The sequence below is a fragment of the Lonchura striata genome, chromosome 3 (genome assembly GCF_050655825.1).
Source record: "Lonchura striata isolate lonStrDom1 chromosome 3, ASM5065582v1, whole genome shotgun sequence".
Classification (NCBI taxonomy): domain Eukaryota; kingdom Metazoa; phylum Chordata; class Aves; order Passeriformes; family Estrildidae; genus Lonchura; species Lonchura striata.
In genome coordinates this window covers 113,750,600-113,762,500 of record NC_140705.1, presented here as the reverse complement: position 1 = coordinate 113,762,500, position 11,901 = coordinate 113,750,600, and the positions used below count along the sequence as shown (strand labels likewise).

Sequence of the window (11,901 nt, the reverse complement as noted above, 5' to 3'; positions counted from 1 at the left end):
CACTGTTCCAGTGCTCGTGTGAACAGGCTCTCTGAGTCAGACACAAAACAAAGTGACACATGGTCCCCTCTAATGTTCCCATCAGAGCACGGATCGTCCTGTGATCTCACTGCAGCAAGGAGGACACAGAAAGGCTCTTGCCCAGGCTTCTGTGCTGCTCTTAACTGCATATGGCCCCAGCAGCAATTCACACCTCACACCTCTATATTATTAAATAAAATTATCCCCAGCCACAGCAGCTTGGCTGGGCTTGGGGCTGTGCTGCAGAACGCTCTATCCATGAACTAAAGCACCATGACCAGCCCAAAACTCTTCAGTGCATCTCCTGGCCATGCCCAGATCATTTTCCACATCTGGGCTGCCAGGATACTTCACCAAGCCCTCTCCAAAACCTTGGAGAGGCCCCTCACTGCTGGGGGAGAACCTGAGTCTCCAAGGGGTGTCCTCCAGCATCCCAAACCCAGCTGCCTCCCTGGGTTACAAAACTGAAGCTCTCATTGCCTTTCTCATCCAGCCTGTAAGATTCCAAGGGATTCAAACCCAAGGAAATGTCACTGGGGATTGATGCTGCTGGGTCTGAGCATGATGACAGGGTGCTGGGCAGCTGCTGGTGCCACAACATGCTGCTGGTGCCACATGCTGCAATTACCTGCGTGGGTAATCAGCGTGGCTCAGCGCCACGAGCTGTGATTAAGTCATTAGTCAGTTGCGTGAAAATATTTGAGATTACAAGTCGATGCTGAATTCCTTCTCGGAAGGGTTGAGGAAATGAATATATAGCTCTGGTGGACACGAGGTCAGAGCTTGTCAAACACAAGACACGATGCTGTCACCCCGCGAGCAGACGTCGGCCTCATCATCAGGTGTCAAGCTTTTCCAAAGGAGCGTGCTAATTCCTGTCACAAACTTCAGCCCTGGGTTCATCAGGGGCTAATCAGCAAATCATTGTAGAAAAATTGAAGCACCCTGAGCCTCCAGGTGATTCTTTCTTTTCCATGCCTGGTGGTGGGCACTTGCAGCTGCACTGCTCTCAGGCAGAGTAAAGGGGGGGCTGTGCAATCATCCGCAATCAGTCAGGCCGAGCGTGCACGCCGATTAAATTATGTTCTTCCACCAGTTCTTCGAAATGTAATTTGCCTTAAGTTAATAAGCAAACATCTACCCTCTCAAAGTGTATTTACAGAGCTGTAAAATCAAGGGGCACTTCATAATGACAGCAAGGAGGGAGGGAGGGATGGAGCTGTGGTACCAGCACGGTGTTTAGTCAGGATGCTGCTGGAGGGATGTGTCAATCCCCCTGACATCAATTAATTAATTAATTATGTGGAACAAAAATTGTAGTCCTTTCAGAGGAACCCCCTTTGAATACAGCTGCAAAAGAAGAGGTTTAAGCACTACACAAAACTTCCTGATGTCTCTTTGCTGAGGACAGGATTGTACCCCATGGGCTCTGGGGGATATTTCATTGCTTGTCCTTGAACGTGGCTCTAGAGGGAAAGTTTGTTCAGCATTTGCAGTGATTTCTCCACCAACTGTGCCTGACTTGGTGCACTAAGCAAGACCTCCACCAGCAGCTCCCAGGCGCATCTCTTGGGCTGCTCAGGTGGGAGAAGGTGCTTGGCTGCTGCTCAGCATCACAGCTGTCCTCCCATGGACCATGAGGGCACACATCCCAGCTTTCCCAGACATCCAGTCTCAAAATTAAAGCTTTTCCCCCCACCACTTTCTTTTACTTTTGTTCTTCTCTAAAGCACGATCTCCAAAGCTGTGTGGAAGGACACATGCCTTTTCCCAGGGATCTCCCCCTCACCCAGCCCACAGCACAACCCAAAGAATGGAGGAGGCAGGTGTTCCTTGAGCAAGGCACATTTAAATGCCTTTAATGAGGCGAAATGAAAACACCATGTGTCACTCGCTACAGCTGCTGTATCAGTCTGGGGGGGTGAAGTAGTAAAGAAATCAGCACATAATCAGCACACGAGTGCTCCCAGCACCCACAAGATGTGTCCAGTTTAAAGGTTGGTTGAAGAAACAAACAGAAACAGATTTTGGGTCTTTGAAAACACACAAAAGCACAGATGTATCTATGTTTTTTGCTTGCATTCAGTATACGCAGCCAATGCTATCATTTTTATTTTTACTTTTTTTTTTTCTTTCTTTCTTTTTTTCTCCCCCTCTGCATGTCATGGGAAAAATCCTCTGCTTTCTGCCTGAGAACTCATCTGCCAGAAGGCCTGCTTGTTGTAGCTATGATTTAAGCCACATGAGCTGGCTGCGTGGTAACAGAGTAATACTCTCTCTTCATCTTTCTCACTCAAACAATGTGATTAACACAGCGTTTTCTGGGTGGCTTAAGCCTGTCAGCCCAAGGAAGAAGTTAAAGGGAAGGAGGCCACCATGGGCTCTGTCACAACAAGGTTTGTTTGCTCCAGGGAGATTTGCAGCCAGGACCTGGTTGAAGGTCCCCCTGAGGCCAGGCTGGCACAGCCTCCTCCAACCCTTCATTTTGAGGGTCGTGAGATGTCTACAGCCAGTCCCACTGTGGCCTGGCTGGGGCTGGGCTCTCCAGGTTTTCCTGGGCACTTCCCAAAGGGAGGCTTGGACACCACTGCTGACCTGGGCAACATTTCTGGGGGAGGAACTGAAAGGCTCTACTACAGAGGGTTGGGCAATGAGCTTCCAGCGTTGTGTTCTGAGCCTTTCAAATCTCTCATTTTCCCCATTTAACTGGGGTTCCTATGGGACAGGGTTACAAGCAGCACTTGATCATTCTTCTCTAGACCTGCCAGTGCCCGCTGTGTTTGCTCCTTCTCTGGGGCCTGCATCTGGATCCTACCAAAAGGTTTGGGGTTTCTCTTTGCTCTTCAGGGCACTGCTGGATTTTGGAGTCAGTATTTGGCCATTCATAGCCATGTTTCATTCCTGGACTAATATGAGCGATATCAAACCCCCTTTCTCTCACCTGAAGGATCAAAATGTTTCCTGGCAATGCCCTTTAATTTGCATTTATGATCACTGAACTTCATTTGGCATGATCTTGTCCTTTCAGCTGGGAAAACTTCCCTCCTTCAGCCCCTCGGTTTTACTTGGGCCCTCCTGAAGGAAATCACTGGGGTGTTGCAGAGGAAAAAGCCAGAATGAATCAGAGCTGTGAAAGCACAGGCTCGCTAGCAGGAGCCAGCATCCCACCTTCCCAGCAAGTGCTCAGCTCTGCCTGCCCACCAGCCACCACTCTGGGGGCTCCACTGTGGCCAGCATCATCCTGAAGGAAGATGCATCACCATTCAACCCACTCCTGGTGGTCTGTGCCAGAACCCCACCACCAGGACCACCAAATGGCCTCGGATGGCTTGGTGAGGAATGGCCCCTAGTACACATTGGCTGTGTCTGTGACACTGAAATAACCCATTCCAGAGCCTCAGCACCACTTTGCAGCAGGCTGCTGAACTCAAGCACTGACCTGGCATGGGTAGGAAGAGATGTGAGCTGGGGACCACTCCACTTTGGATGGGATTGCCTCGTCTGGGGCTGCAGAAGGCTTTGACAGCAGTAGGACATTGCCAGCGGGACTCAGGACTGAGAAGCCACCCACAACACACTTGGTTTATTATTGTTATTATTTATTATTATTTATTATATGTATTTGGGGCTTGATGATGGCCCAAAAGCCACTGGTATAACCCAAGCTCATCCCCTTCCTCAGTGCTGGCAACACAGATGCTCCTCAGGAGGAGCGACCAATGTGATGCCCACCAAGCCAAGGTTCACAGCCACCAGAAACAAGGCCTTCCCAGCAGGAAAACTAGAAAGTGGAGGGGCAAACGTGTTGTTTTTTTGAAACCTCATCCCCCAGTTGAGCAAAAGGGGAAGAGAAATGGAACGGTCGTGGAACGCCTCGTGAGTCACTCAGACACTCTAAGGTGTGGTATCACCGAGCTGGGCAGATCCACCCTTGCCTCGCTGCCTCCACGGCTGGAGCCAAGCAGGTTCTCAGGGCTGGGTGGTGCCTCTGTCCCTGGGTACAGCTGCCCAGCCACGCCAGGACCACCTGCTGCCCACCCCTGGCCTGGGCACATCCCATCCCTTGTGTTGCCCTGGGATGGGGCATCCAGAGGAAACTGCTGCTGTTGTCCTGTACTGTCTGACCAGCCAAAGGGAAGAACAAAAACTGCAGAATCCTCCTTTTTGCCTCTCTGATGCTTTGCTCATGCTATAGCATGAGCAAAGCATCAGAGAGGCAAAAAGGAGGATTATTTTTTGGCTGCAGACTCATAGCAAAGCTGGTCTTTGACCCCTGTGAGGCCAGGAAATGTAGGTGTGGTGTCCACGCCTGGTTCTGGTGGCAGCAATTTTCACTCCGTAGCAACAGTTGTTATGTAGCAATAATACTTGGCAAATTTCAGGGCACTTGAGAAATATTAATTAATCTGCACATCAGCCTTGTCAGGTAGGCAGCTAAATATTTCCACCTGTGCTATATGGCTTGGGAAGTGAGACCACAAGGAAAAAAAAAAATCAGCATTTCGTCCATAGTCACAGCACAAGCAGCTGCCAACATGAGGGGAGAGCTCAACAACCTCAGAACAGGAGAGTTGATGCGAAGGAAAACCAAAGGAAAACCAGATAGTGCATCAGGGGATTCAAAGGAAGCACCAAGCTTTCAATCCAGTGAAGCAAACCTCAGAGGGACTTCTCTGCTGCTGGCACTGGCATTTCACAGCTCAGTTTAATTATACTAATTACTTTGATGATGACTCCTGACATTCACCTTCATTAGCCACTGGCGGCCACGCTCAGCTGCTGCGACTTCAGAGCTATCAATGTCTGCTTTAAATAACCCATGAGTAAAATCAGCTGGGAGACAGAGTGTCTGGGCTCTCCTCTGGCACAGCCTGCATGGAGGTGGCTGGGAATGCAAGGCTGAAGCCAAAACTGCAGTTTAACCCTGGCTGAGCATAGGCATGATCTTTCTCTGGGTGTTTTGGGGTGGGGAGAGATTTCCTCTTTGGCACTGGGAGCAAGGACAGAGTGGAAGTGGATGTGCAAGGAAGGACTAAGTGAAGTCAAGAAGTCCAGACCCCGGCACCATCTTCCCAGTTGCCTTGGGAATGGTGTCAGTGCTGCACCTTTTGTTGCATAAACAAACAGCTCGTGCCCTAACCAGGCTTCAGCCCAAGGGGTTTTTTTGCCCCAGTGCCCCGTTGTCCCCAGACAAAAAGCAATTCAGGTCACACTGAGGGCAGTCATACCCTAAAGGCAGCTGGAAGGGCAAAGCAAAGGCAGGATGTGCCACAGCCATCCTTCAAAGCACAGGGCTGCACAGCCAGAGAGCAGCTGGACCCTGTCCCACAGCTCTGAGGCCCTTGTTGTGGCCATGCTGCCCTTGCTGGCAGTGTGCTTTGCTTGCCTAAAGCCAGGATGAAATGGAGGAAAAATCACAAAATCCCAGACAGATCGCAAAGGCAATTAGGTGTTGCGATGCAGCTGCTTCGGCTTTCCTTCCTTATGGTTTGTTGTGCTGCTTCCAGCTTGTGATTCTCATTTTACTGGGAATGCTGCTCAGGGAACACAGACAGAACTTTCAGCGATGCCATTTGTCAAAACAGAGGAATTTGAGCTTTGCGGAATAAAAACAGAGAGAGAAGCGAGATGCTATTGCTTTGTAGTTAAAGATGCTGCAGTAATGCTAAATGCCATTTGTCACTTTTATCTGAGAGATCCCAATTATCAGCCTCAAAAAGATGAACAGGATGATGATTTCAACCTGCTAGCAAGTAATTTCCCCAATAGTGACCCTGCAATACTTCTTTATGAAGGTATTATTTTGCAAACTAATGCCCACAATAAATCCACTTGTGCGGATTTTATTAGCAGGGACCTGTCACTCATTAACTGCTGCGGTGTGCATTGTGTTCAAAACACAGGAAGGCACCTGTTTATAATTCAGAAAAAACAAATTGCATAAAATAAAATGCAATTTTATGTTGTAAAAGCAGCATCGTTTTAGCATGAGAAGAGCTGTTTGAGATATGAGACAGGAGTAATGCTCTCTGTGCCTGCATCCCTCCTGAAACCATTGCTGGGATGCTGGATTTATGAACACTGGCACTGCTGCCGTGGGGCAGTTGGACACTTAAATGCCATTATAGCCTTGCTGCTGTGTCATGAGAGGACCGATGCTTTTTAAAAAAGAAAATAAGGACGATGTGAGACGGTTTCACTTCGAGGCATTTTAAGTGTTCCTTCATTCAGCATTTATAACTGGCCTTTTTTTGAGTGTGAAAGTGCACGGAAAAAAAGGGTAATATTAAGGCCCTGTTCTTTGGAAGGAGATTGCCCATGGCATGTGGTTCCCTTTTTCCCTGATAGTCCTTGTTTTGCATCAAGCTAGATTTCTCAGTGCTGGCTCTGTCGTGCTGTATCCGCTGTGTATTTTGGCTGGGCTCTCTGCTGCACATCTTGGCTTTTGCTGTGACACGCATCTCTCAGGAACACCGTGGACTTTTGCACTCTCGGTCCCAGGGATGCTGTCACTGCAGGCCCTTCCCATCAGCCACAGGAGTGCTGCTGAATGCTCCTCTGGAGGAGCACACGCCCTCCTTCCCAGAAAAGCCTTTTTCCCACTGCCAAACCACAGGAGCAAAGCTCCCTCTGCTTCAAAGGCAGCCTTGGCTTGCCAGAGCAGATGCTGGTGGGCAAAAGCCACCCTGGGAATGGACACGGGTGCCCGGGCCAGGCTTCTGTCCCAGCAGGGTCCTGCTCTGCAGAGCATCCAGCTGCTTTTAACGCAGCTTCCAAGGCAGGAGGGAGCTTCCCCAAGCCCTAAATCCATGCCAGCTTGCACGCAGCCCGCTGCAGGGCCGGGCAGGGTCGCAGGAAGGGCGGGGGGCTCGGTGTGAGCGGTGCCCCCGGAGCTCTCCGTGCTGCCAGGGCAAAGCTGCAGCTCTGCTGGCAGCCAGGCAGCCCCGGGCACGGGGCAGAGGGGAGAGGAGCAGGCATCCCTTCAAGGTCTGGTGCTGCCAGGGCGGGGAGAGGACACGGCATCCAAGCAGCCGGGCACTGCCAGGCAGGAGTGGCAGCAGGATTGCTGGGCACAGCCCCGCCACGCTGCTGCTGAACTCAGCACCTTCCCCCAGCGCCTTCAGAAACGGGGGAGGAAATAAGGGGGGAAATGGGAAAAAAAAAAAACCAAGGGAGGCTCACAAACTCCTGGTTTCTGTATGTCTTCCTGCATGTGTATACAGATTTTGATCCAACAGACACACTATTTTTAGTGTCCTTTGGGGTATGTTTGGGAGCAAGCCCTTAACTGTTGCTGTGCTGCTATAGAAACCGTATCCATGTACACTGACATGTTTACAATTGTTTTAAAGGCCGTAAACTTTCAAGGGCAAAATCAAGTGGCTTATTTCCATTAAAGCAACTGCCCTGGTGTGGGTTTCTCCTACTTTCACATTTATGAATTTAGGACCCTTCTCAGCTTCCCCCAGCCCCGCGGAGCTTTTGTTTGGAGAAAGGTTTGCCAGCTCCTGCTGCCATGGTGCTTGGCAAACCTGGAGCAGAGCACTTGCAAATCTGGATTGAGGAAGGGAAAATGTCCTGCTGGCCCTGCTCGACCTCAGCCACAGGAGGGGTGTTTGGCAGATACCAGGGTGTCCACACAAAGCAGAGCCTCCTGCCTGCCCACGCTCCATCCTGGTACTGTGGAGTTGCTGTGGGAGGTTGGTCAGCCCTTGTCTATCTGGGACAGAGCAGCTGCTTAACTTTAAAAAAAAAAAAACAAAAAACCACAAAAAACCCCAAAAAAAACCCCCTACCCCACTCATCTCCCTCCACAATGCCCCACTCCCACCCCAAAAAAACCCCCCCCCAAAAAAAGACAGCAAAACATTTTAGTTTAGGCTTTGAGAAGATAAAACACTTTAAAAGCAAAAAATTATTTTCTAAAGGTTTAGGCTTCCCCATCTCTTTTTTTTTTTTTTTTTTTTTTGGAAGTAGCAATTTTTCCTCCTATGATTAGAAAGATTAGAAAAGGCCAGAGAAAAAGGGAGGAGTTTTTCCCAGCACCCCAGGTGGGCAGCAGATGTGTGAGAGAAGCATTCCCCCCTGAATGTGAGATGGATGTATCATCTGAGCTGGATGAGGAGCTCAGGGTCCATCCCATCCTCTCAGTGCCAACCTCCATCTGCCAGATGGGTTCAAGTGCACCTTCCCTTGAAGTCCCAGTCCCAAACAACCACGCCAGGGCAAGGCAGCTCCACCCACGGCCAGGCAGGGATGGATGGCAGGGGACACCCCAGAGTGGCCATCACCACCCCCCCTGCCTCCTGCTCCCTGTGTGACCCCCATCACCCTGCTGTGCTCAGCTGGCCACTCTGGCAGAGACTCTCACAGGCTCAGCCACTCCAAACTGGATTTCCCTGGCCAGGAGCAAGGTCCAAGGATGGATTTGTCCTCCAGGATCCATGTCTGCAATGAGCACTCCATGGTTCTGGAGGTGTGAGCTTTGAAATTTGTTGCCCTGATTTTTAAAAGTGTTAAGTTTTCTTTTATAGTCCTCTTGAAAGTTTTAAAGTTCTCATAAAATTTCTTTAGCCTTCTGATAATGTTTGCATGTTTCTACTGGAGTTCTCATGCACTGTTCATGTAAATAATGATTGTTTTGCATTCTTTGTGAGAAGAGAGAATTGATAGACTGTTAATTTGACCAGTGTGGTTAGAGAAGTAGCAATTTCATCCTCCAATCCACTGTCACTTTTAAAATTCTATATATTATGAGGTCAGAAATAAAATTGGCTCATTTTCTCTTTTGAACTTACCAAACTTCTGTGTACTCATTTCATGTCTAATAACGACAGAAGTTTGTCCTGTAAAGCTCTGTGTGTGCTTTGCTAATGTTGAGCTGGGTTTCCCTGAGCTACCTGAGATCAGGTCCACGTGGAAGTAAAGGAAATAAATGGAGATTTCTGCTGAGTTTGTTCCTAAAGTGATTTAATGCCTCCAACCTCGGGCACCACCTACTTTGTCTCTTTCTTGTGCAAATATGCCTGTGCCTACCTGATTATTATTTGTCATTCAACCCTGCAACTGGTCAATTATTTGTGTTTGCTGGGTCATGCAAAGCAGAACAAAAAGACAACCAAATAAGTGGCATCTGCACTAACACCCAACCAGCTGAACAGAGGCAATGGCTGGCTGTGGGTGGCCATCTGCCTGAGCCAGCAGTTTCACCCTGTGTGTGCCTGCAGAGAATGAGAAAGTGCCCATCTGACCCTACCTTGGTGGAGGATCCTGTGCTGTGTTGTGCTGAGCAAAAGCCCCAGGTGGAACACTCAACCCATAAAAATCTTGTGCAGCAGAGGCAGCCACAGCCACGATGCTCTGGCCCCTGTGAGGTGGAAACCACAGTATCTAAAACTCAGATCTCAGCCCAGTGCCAGTTTCTGAGTGGCTGGCTGGTGACAGGTTACCCCCTACTGATGTGCCCACTGCAAAGCAAGTAAAAAAAAAAACCAAAAACACAGCTTTTTGTCTAGAGAACGTATTGTTTGCCTGCAGCTGGAGTTTCTACTCCCCCAGGAGTCCAGGCAGAGGAGGCTGGCAAAGCCTTTCAGAGCACAGAATGTGCCACAAAACTCATCTTGGGAGCTGCTTAGAGGGATGAAACAAAGCACATAGAAGGGGGTGCTCCCAAAGGTTCTGTCCCCAGCATCACCACCAGGACAAAACCTGCCCCTGCCTCCCTCTTTCCACTTTCCAGCTCCCTTCCATGGCCTGGAGTCGGGTCCTGCATGACCCTGTGTCAGAATCTGTGCTATTGATGATTCTGAAATTGTAGAAAGTCTCTGTCTTTCTGCCCCATTGCCAAAGCAGAAGCCATAATTGGTCTGTGCTGGTTTCCAGGTTGTTTATTCTGTTTATCTCTCACATGTTCTGCTGCCCTGCCCAGCTCTGTCCTGCAGGGCAGCGTGTGGGGCTCTGCCCTCAGTGGGATGTGACAAACATTAAATACCAGAAACTCCCTGGGCTGCATTTACAAGAACGTGCCAATATCTGTCACCTACGTTGGACAGTGTGTCCCCAGCCTGAACCAACAGAAAAATGCCAACACCACAGTGAAACATGGAGGGCATGAAGAAGGAGAAAAAGGACAAGACACACCCAATTTCCTCCATCTTGTCCCCTTTGGACCCCTCATCTAGAATCCTAAAATTTTACTTTTGCACCCGTGCCACACAATTATTAATTATATCAAACACTCAGAGGTTGTAATTCATCCTGTAAGATTGCAAACTCTTTTCCATGGACAGAGATCACAGCCAGTGTCTCTGGGGCTCTGTCCAGGGGGGTTCCTGACCCCTGCCAGGGTCCCAGGGCAGCCAGAGGGAATCCCTGGATTCCCACAACCCTGCTGCTGCGGGATCAGGAACTCGGGAGCACTGCAGGTAGAAGAGTCTCACCTGGGGACTTCTGGCTCCATTTCTGTTACTACCAGCTAGCAGAACCTTCTCCTCAGCCTTTCCTGAGCTGTTTGGGTGTTCAGCATGAACCGGTCGGGTGACAATGCAGCGATGAACTCCTGCTGCTCCCAGGATCACTGGGTGCCCGTGACGAGCCGGGTGCTGCTGTGTGACTCATTGGGGAGCTCAGGCGTGGACAGAAGAGCTTCTTATGTGCCAACTGGTCAGGCAGGCATGGGACATGGATGTGCTGCCCACGGGTGACCTGGGCAGGCATTGTCTGGGGACCCGTGCCTGAGTGAATAGGCTGCTCTGCAGGCACTCGTCAGCTGCTCGTGCACGAACCTGTTGGGTGCTCCTGTGTGAGCTCACTGGAACCCATGGGTGAATGCAGCAACCCCTGCAGCTCGTGCCCAGCTCATTCCTGTCCTTGAAGATCATCCTTAAAAGCCATTTGAACACAAATCCATTATCAACTTGCCTTTCAACGTCATCACAGTCCTGATACATAATGATTCCATGCTCCTCTCTTGCTTCCTGCACACCGGACAGAGGGGTTAATACTGAAACAAAGTGTGCATATGCACTAAAATTTCACTCCTTGCCCCTGGGGATCAGAGAGCCTGGGAGTTATCAGCATTACAACCCCAGTTTTTGTCTGTTATGAACTCCACCCCTTACACCACGGACTGGAATATCAGGATCAGCATTATCAAAGTCCAAATACGTACTTGTCATGACTTCATCCACAGTCCCTGAGAACCAGGATGGAGGGATTAATGTAAAAACCTGGATGCAGTACTCATTACAAACACTCATACCTGTAAAACACATAGCCAGGAAGCCCACAGCAGTCTGAACAAATAACAAACCCCAGCCCTTGCACCTATTACAAATGTCAGGCCTTGTGCCTGCAATAAAAAAATCATTAGAGCAGCTCAAATGCAACATTTTTCCCATCTGTGTCCTCAGAGCTGTTCTCCCAAGCCACCAACTTGGTTTTTCCTGCTCCAGCTCTGCAGCTCAGTGCTGGGAAGTGATGCTTGCCCACCTTCTGCAGACAACTCTGGTTAGTGACTCCTCCTGCTCACGTGGAGGTTGTTCAGCTGTTCTGTGCAAGTGAAAAGAGCACTCAGCTGCAAATTGCTCTGGATGTGAAAGCAGGGGATGCTCTGTGCTTGCACACAGCTGGGCAGGGGCTGCACTGTGCCACAGCCCATCAGCAGCTCTGGCTTTGGGCTCCTGCCCCCTCCCCACAGCGCTGCCTCTGCAAGCACAGCCCCAGCATCCCCCAGCCCGTGTGCTTTAGGTCATGCTCCTGGGGCTTCATCAGCTGCTTTTGAGTCCCAAAGCTCCTGAAATCCTCACAGCCTGGTGAGGGAGGGGCAAGAAGGGATCCAGGTGTTTGATTGTGTATTTTCCACGGGCAGGTGACACTGGT

General features: G+C 49.9%; 1 long non-coding RNA gene across 1 annotated transcript in view; it reads right to left on the bottom strand.

Moving 5' to 3' along the window:
* The window catches only part of LOC146768068 (uncharacterized), a 13,540-nt gene extending 1,956 nt beyond the window's left edge, over positions 1 to 11,584 (bottom strand). Inside the window, exons 1-2 of the long non-coding RNA XR_014954085.1 lie at positions 10,461 to 11,584; positions 1 to 9,388 (exon numbers count right to left, since the gene is read on the bottom strand). The exon at positions 1 to 9,388 is cut by the window's left edge and continues 1,956 nt beyond it. This is a non-coding gene — a long non-coding RNA (uncharacterized LOC146768068). The remainder of the gene's footprint in view (positions 9,389 to 10,460) is intronic.
* Positions 11,585 to 11,901: the final 317 nt, after the last annotated feature.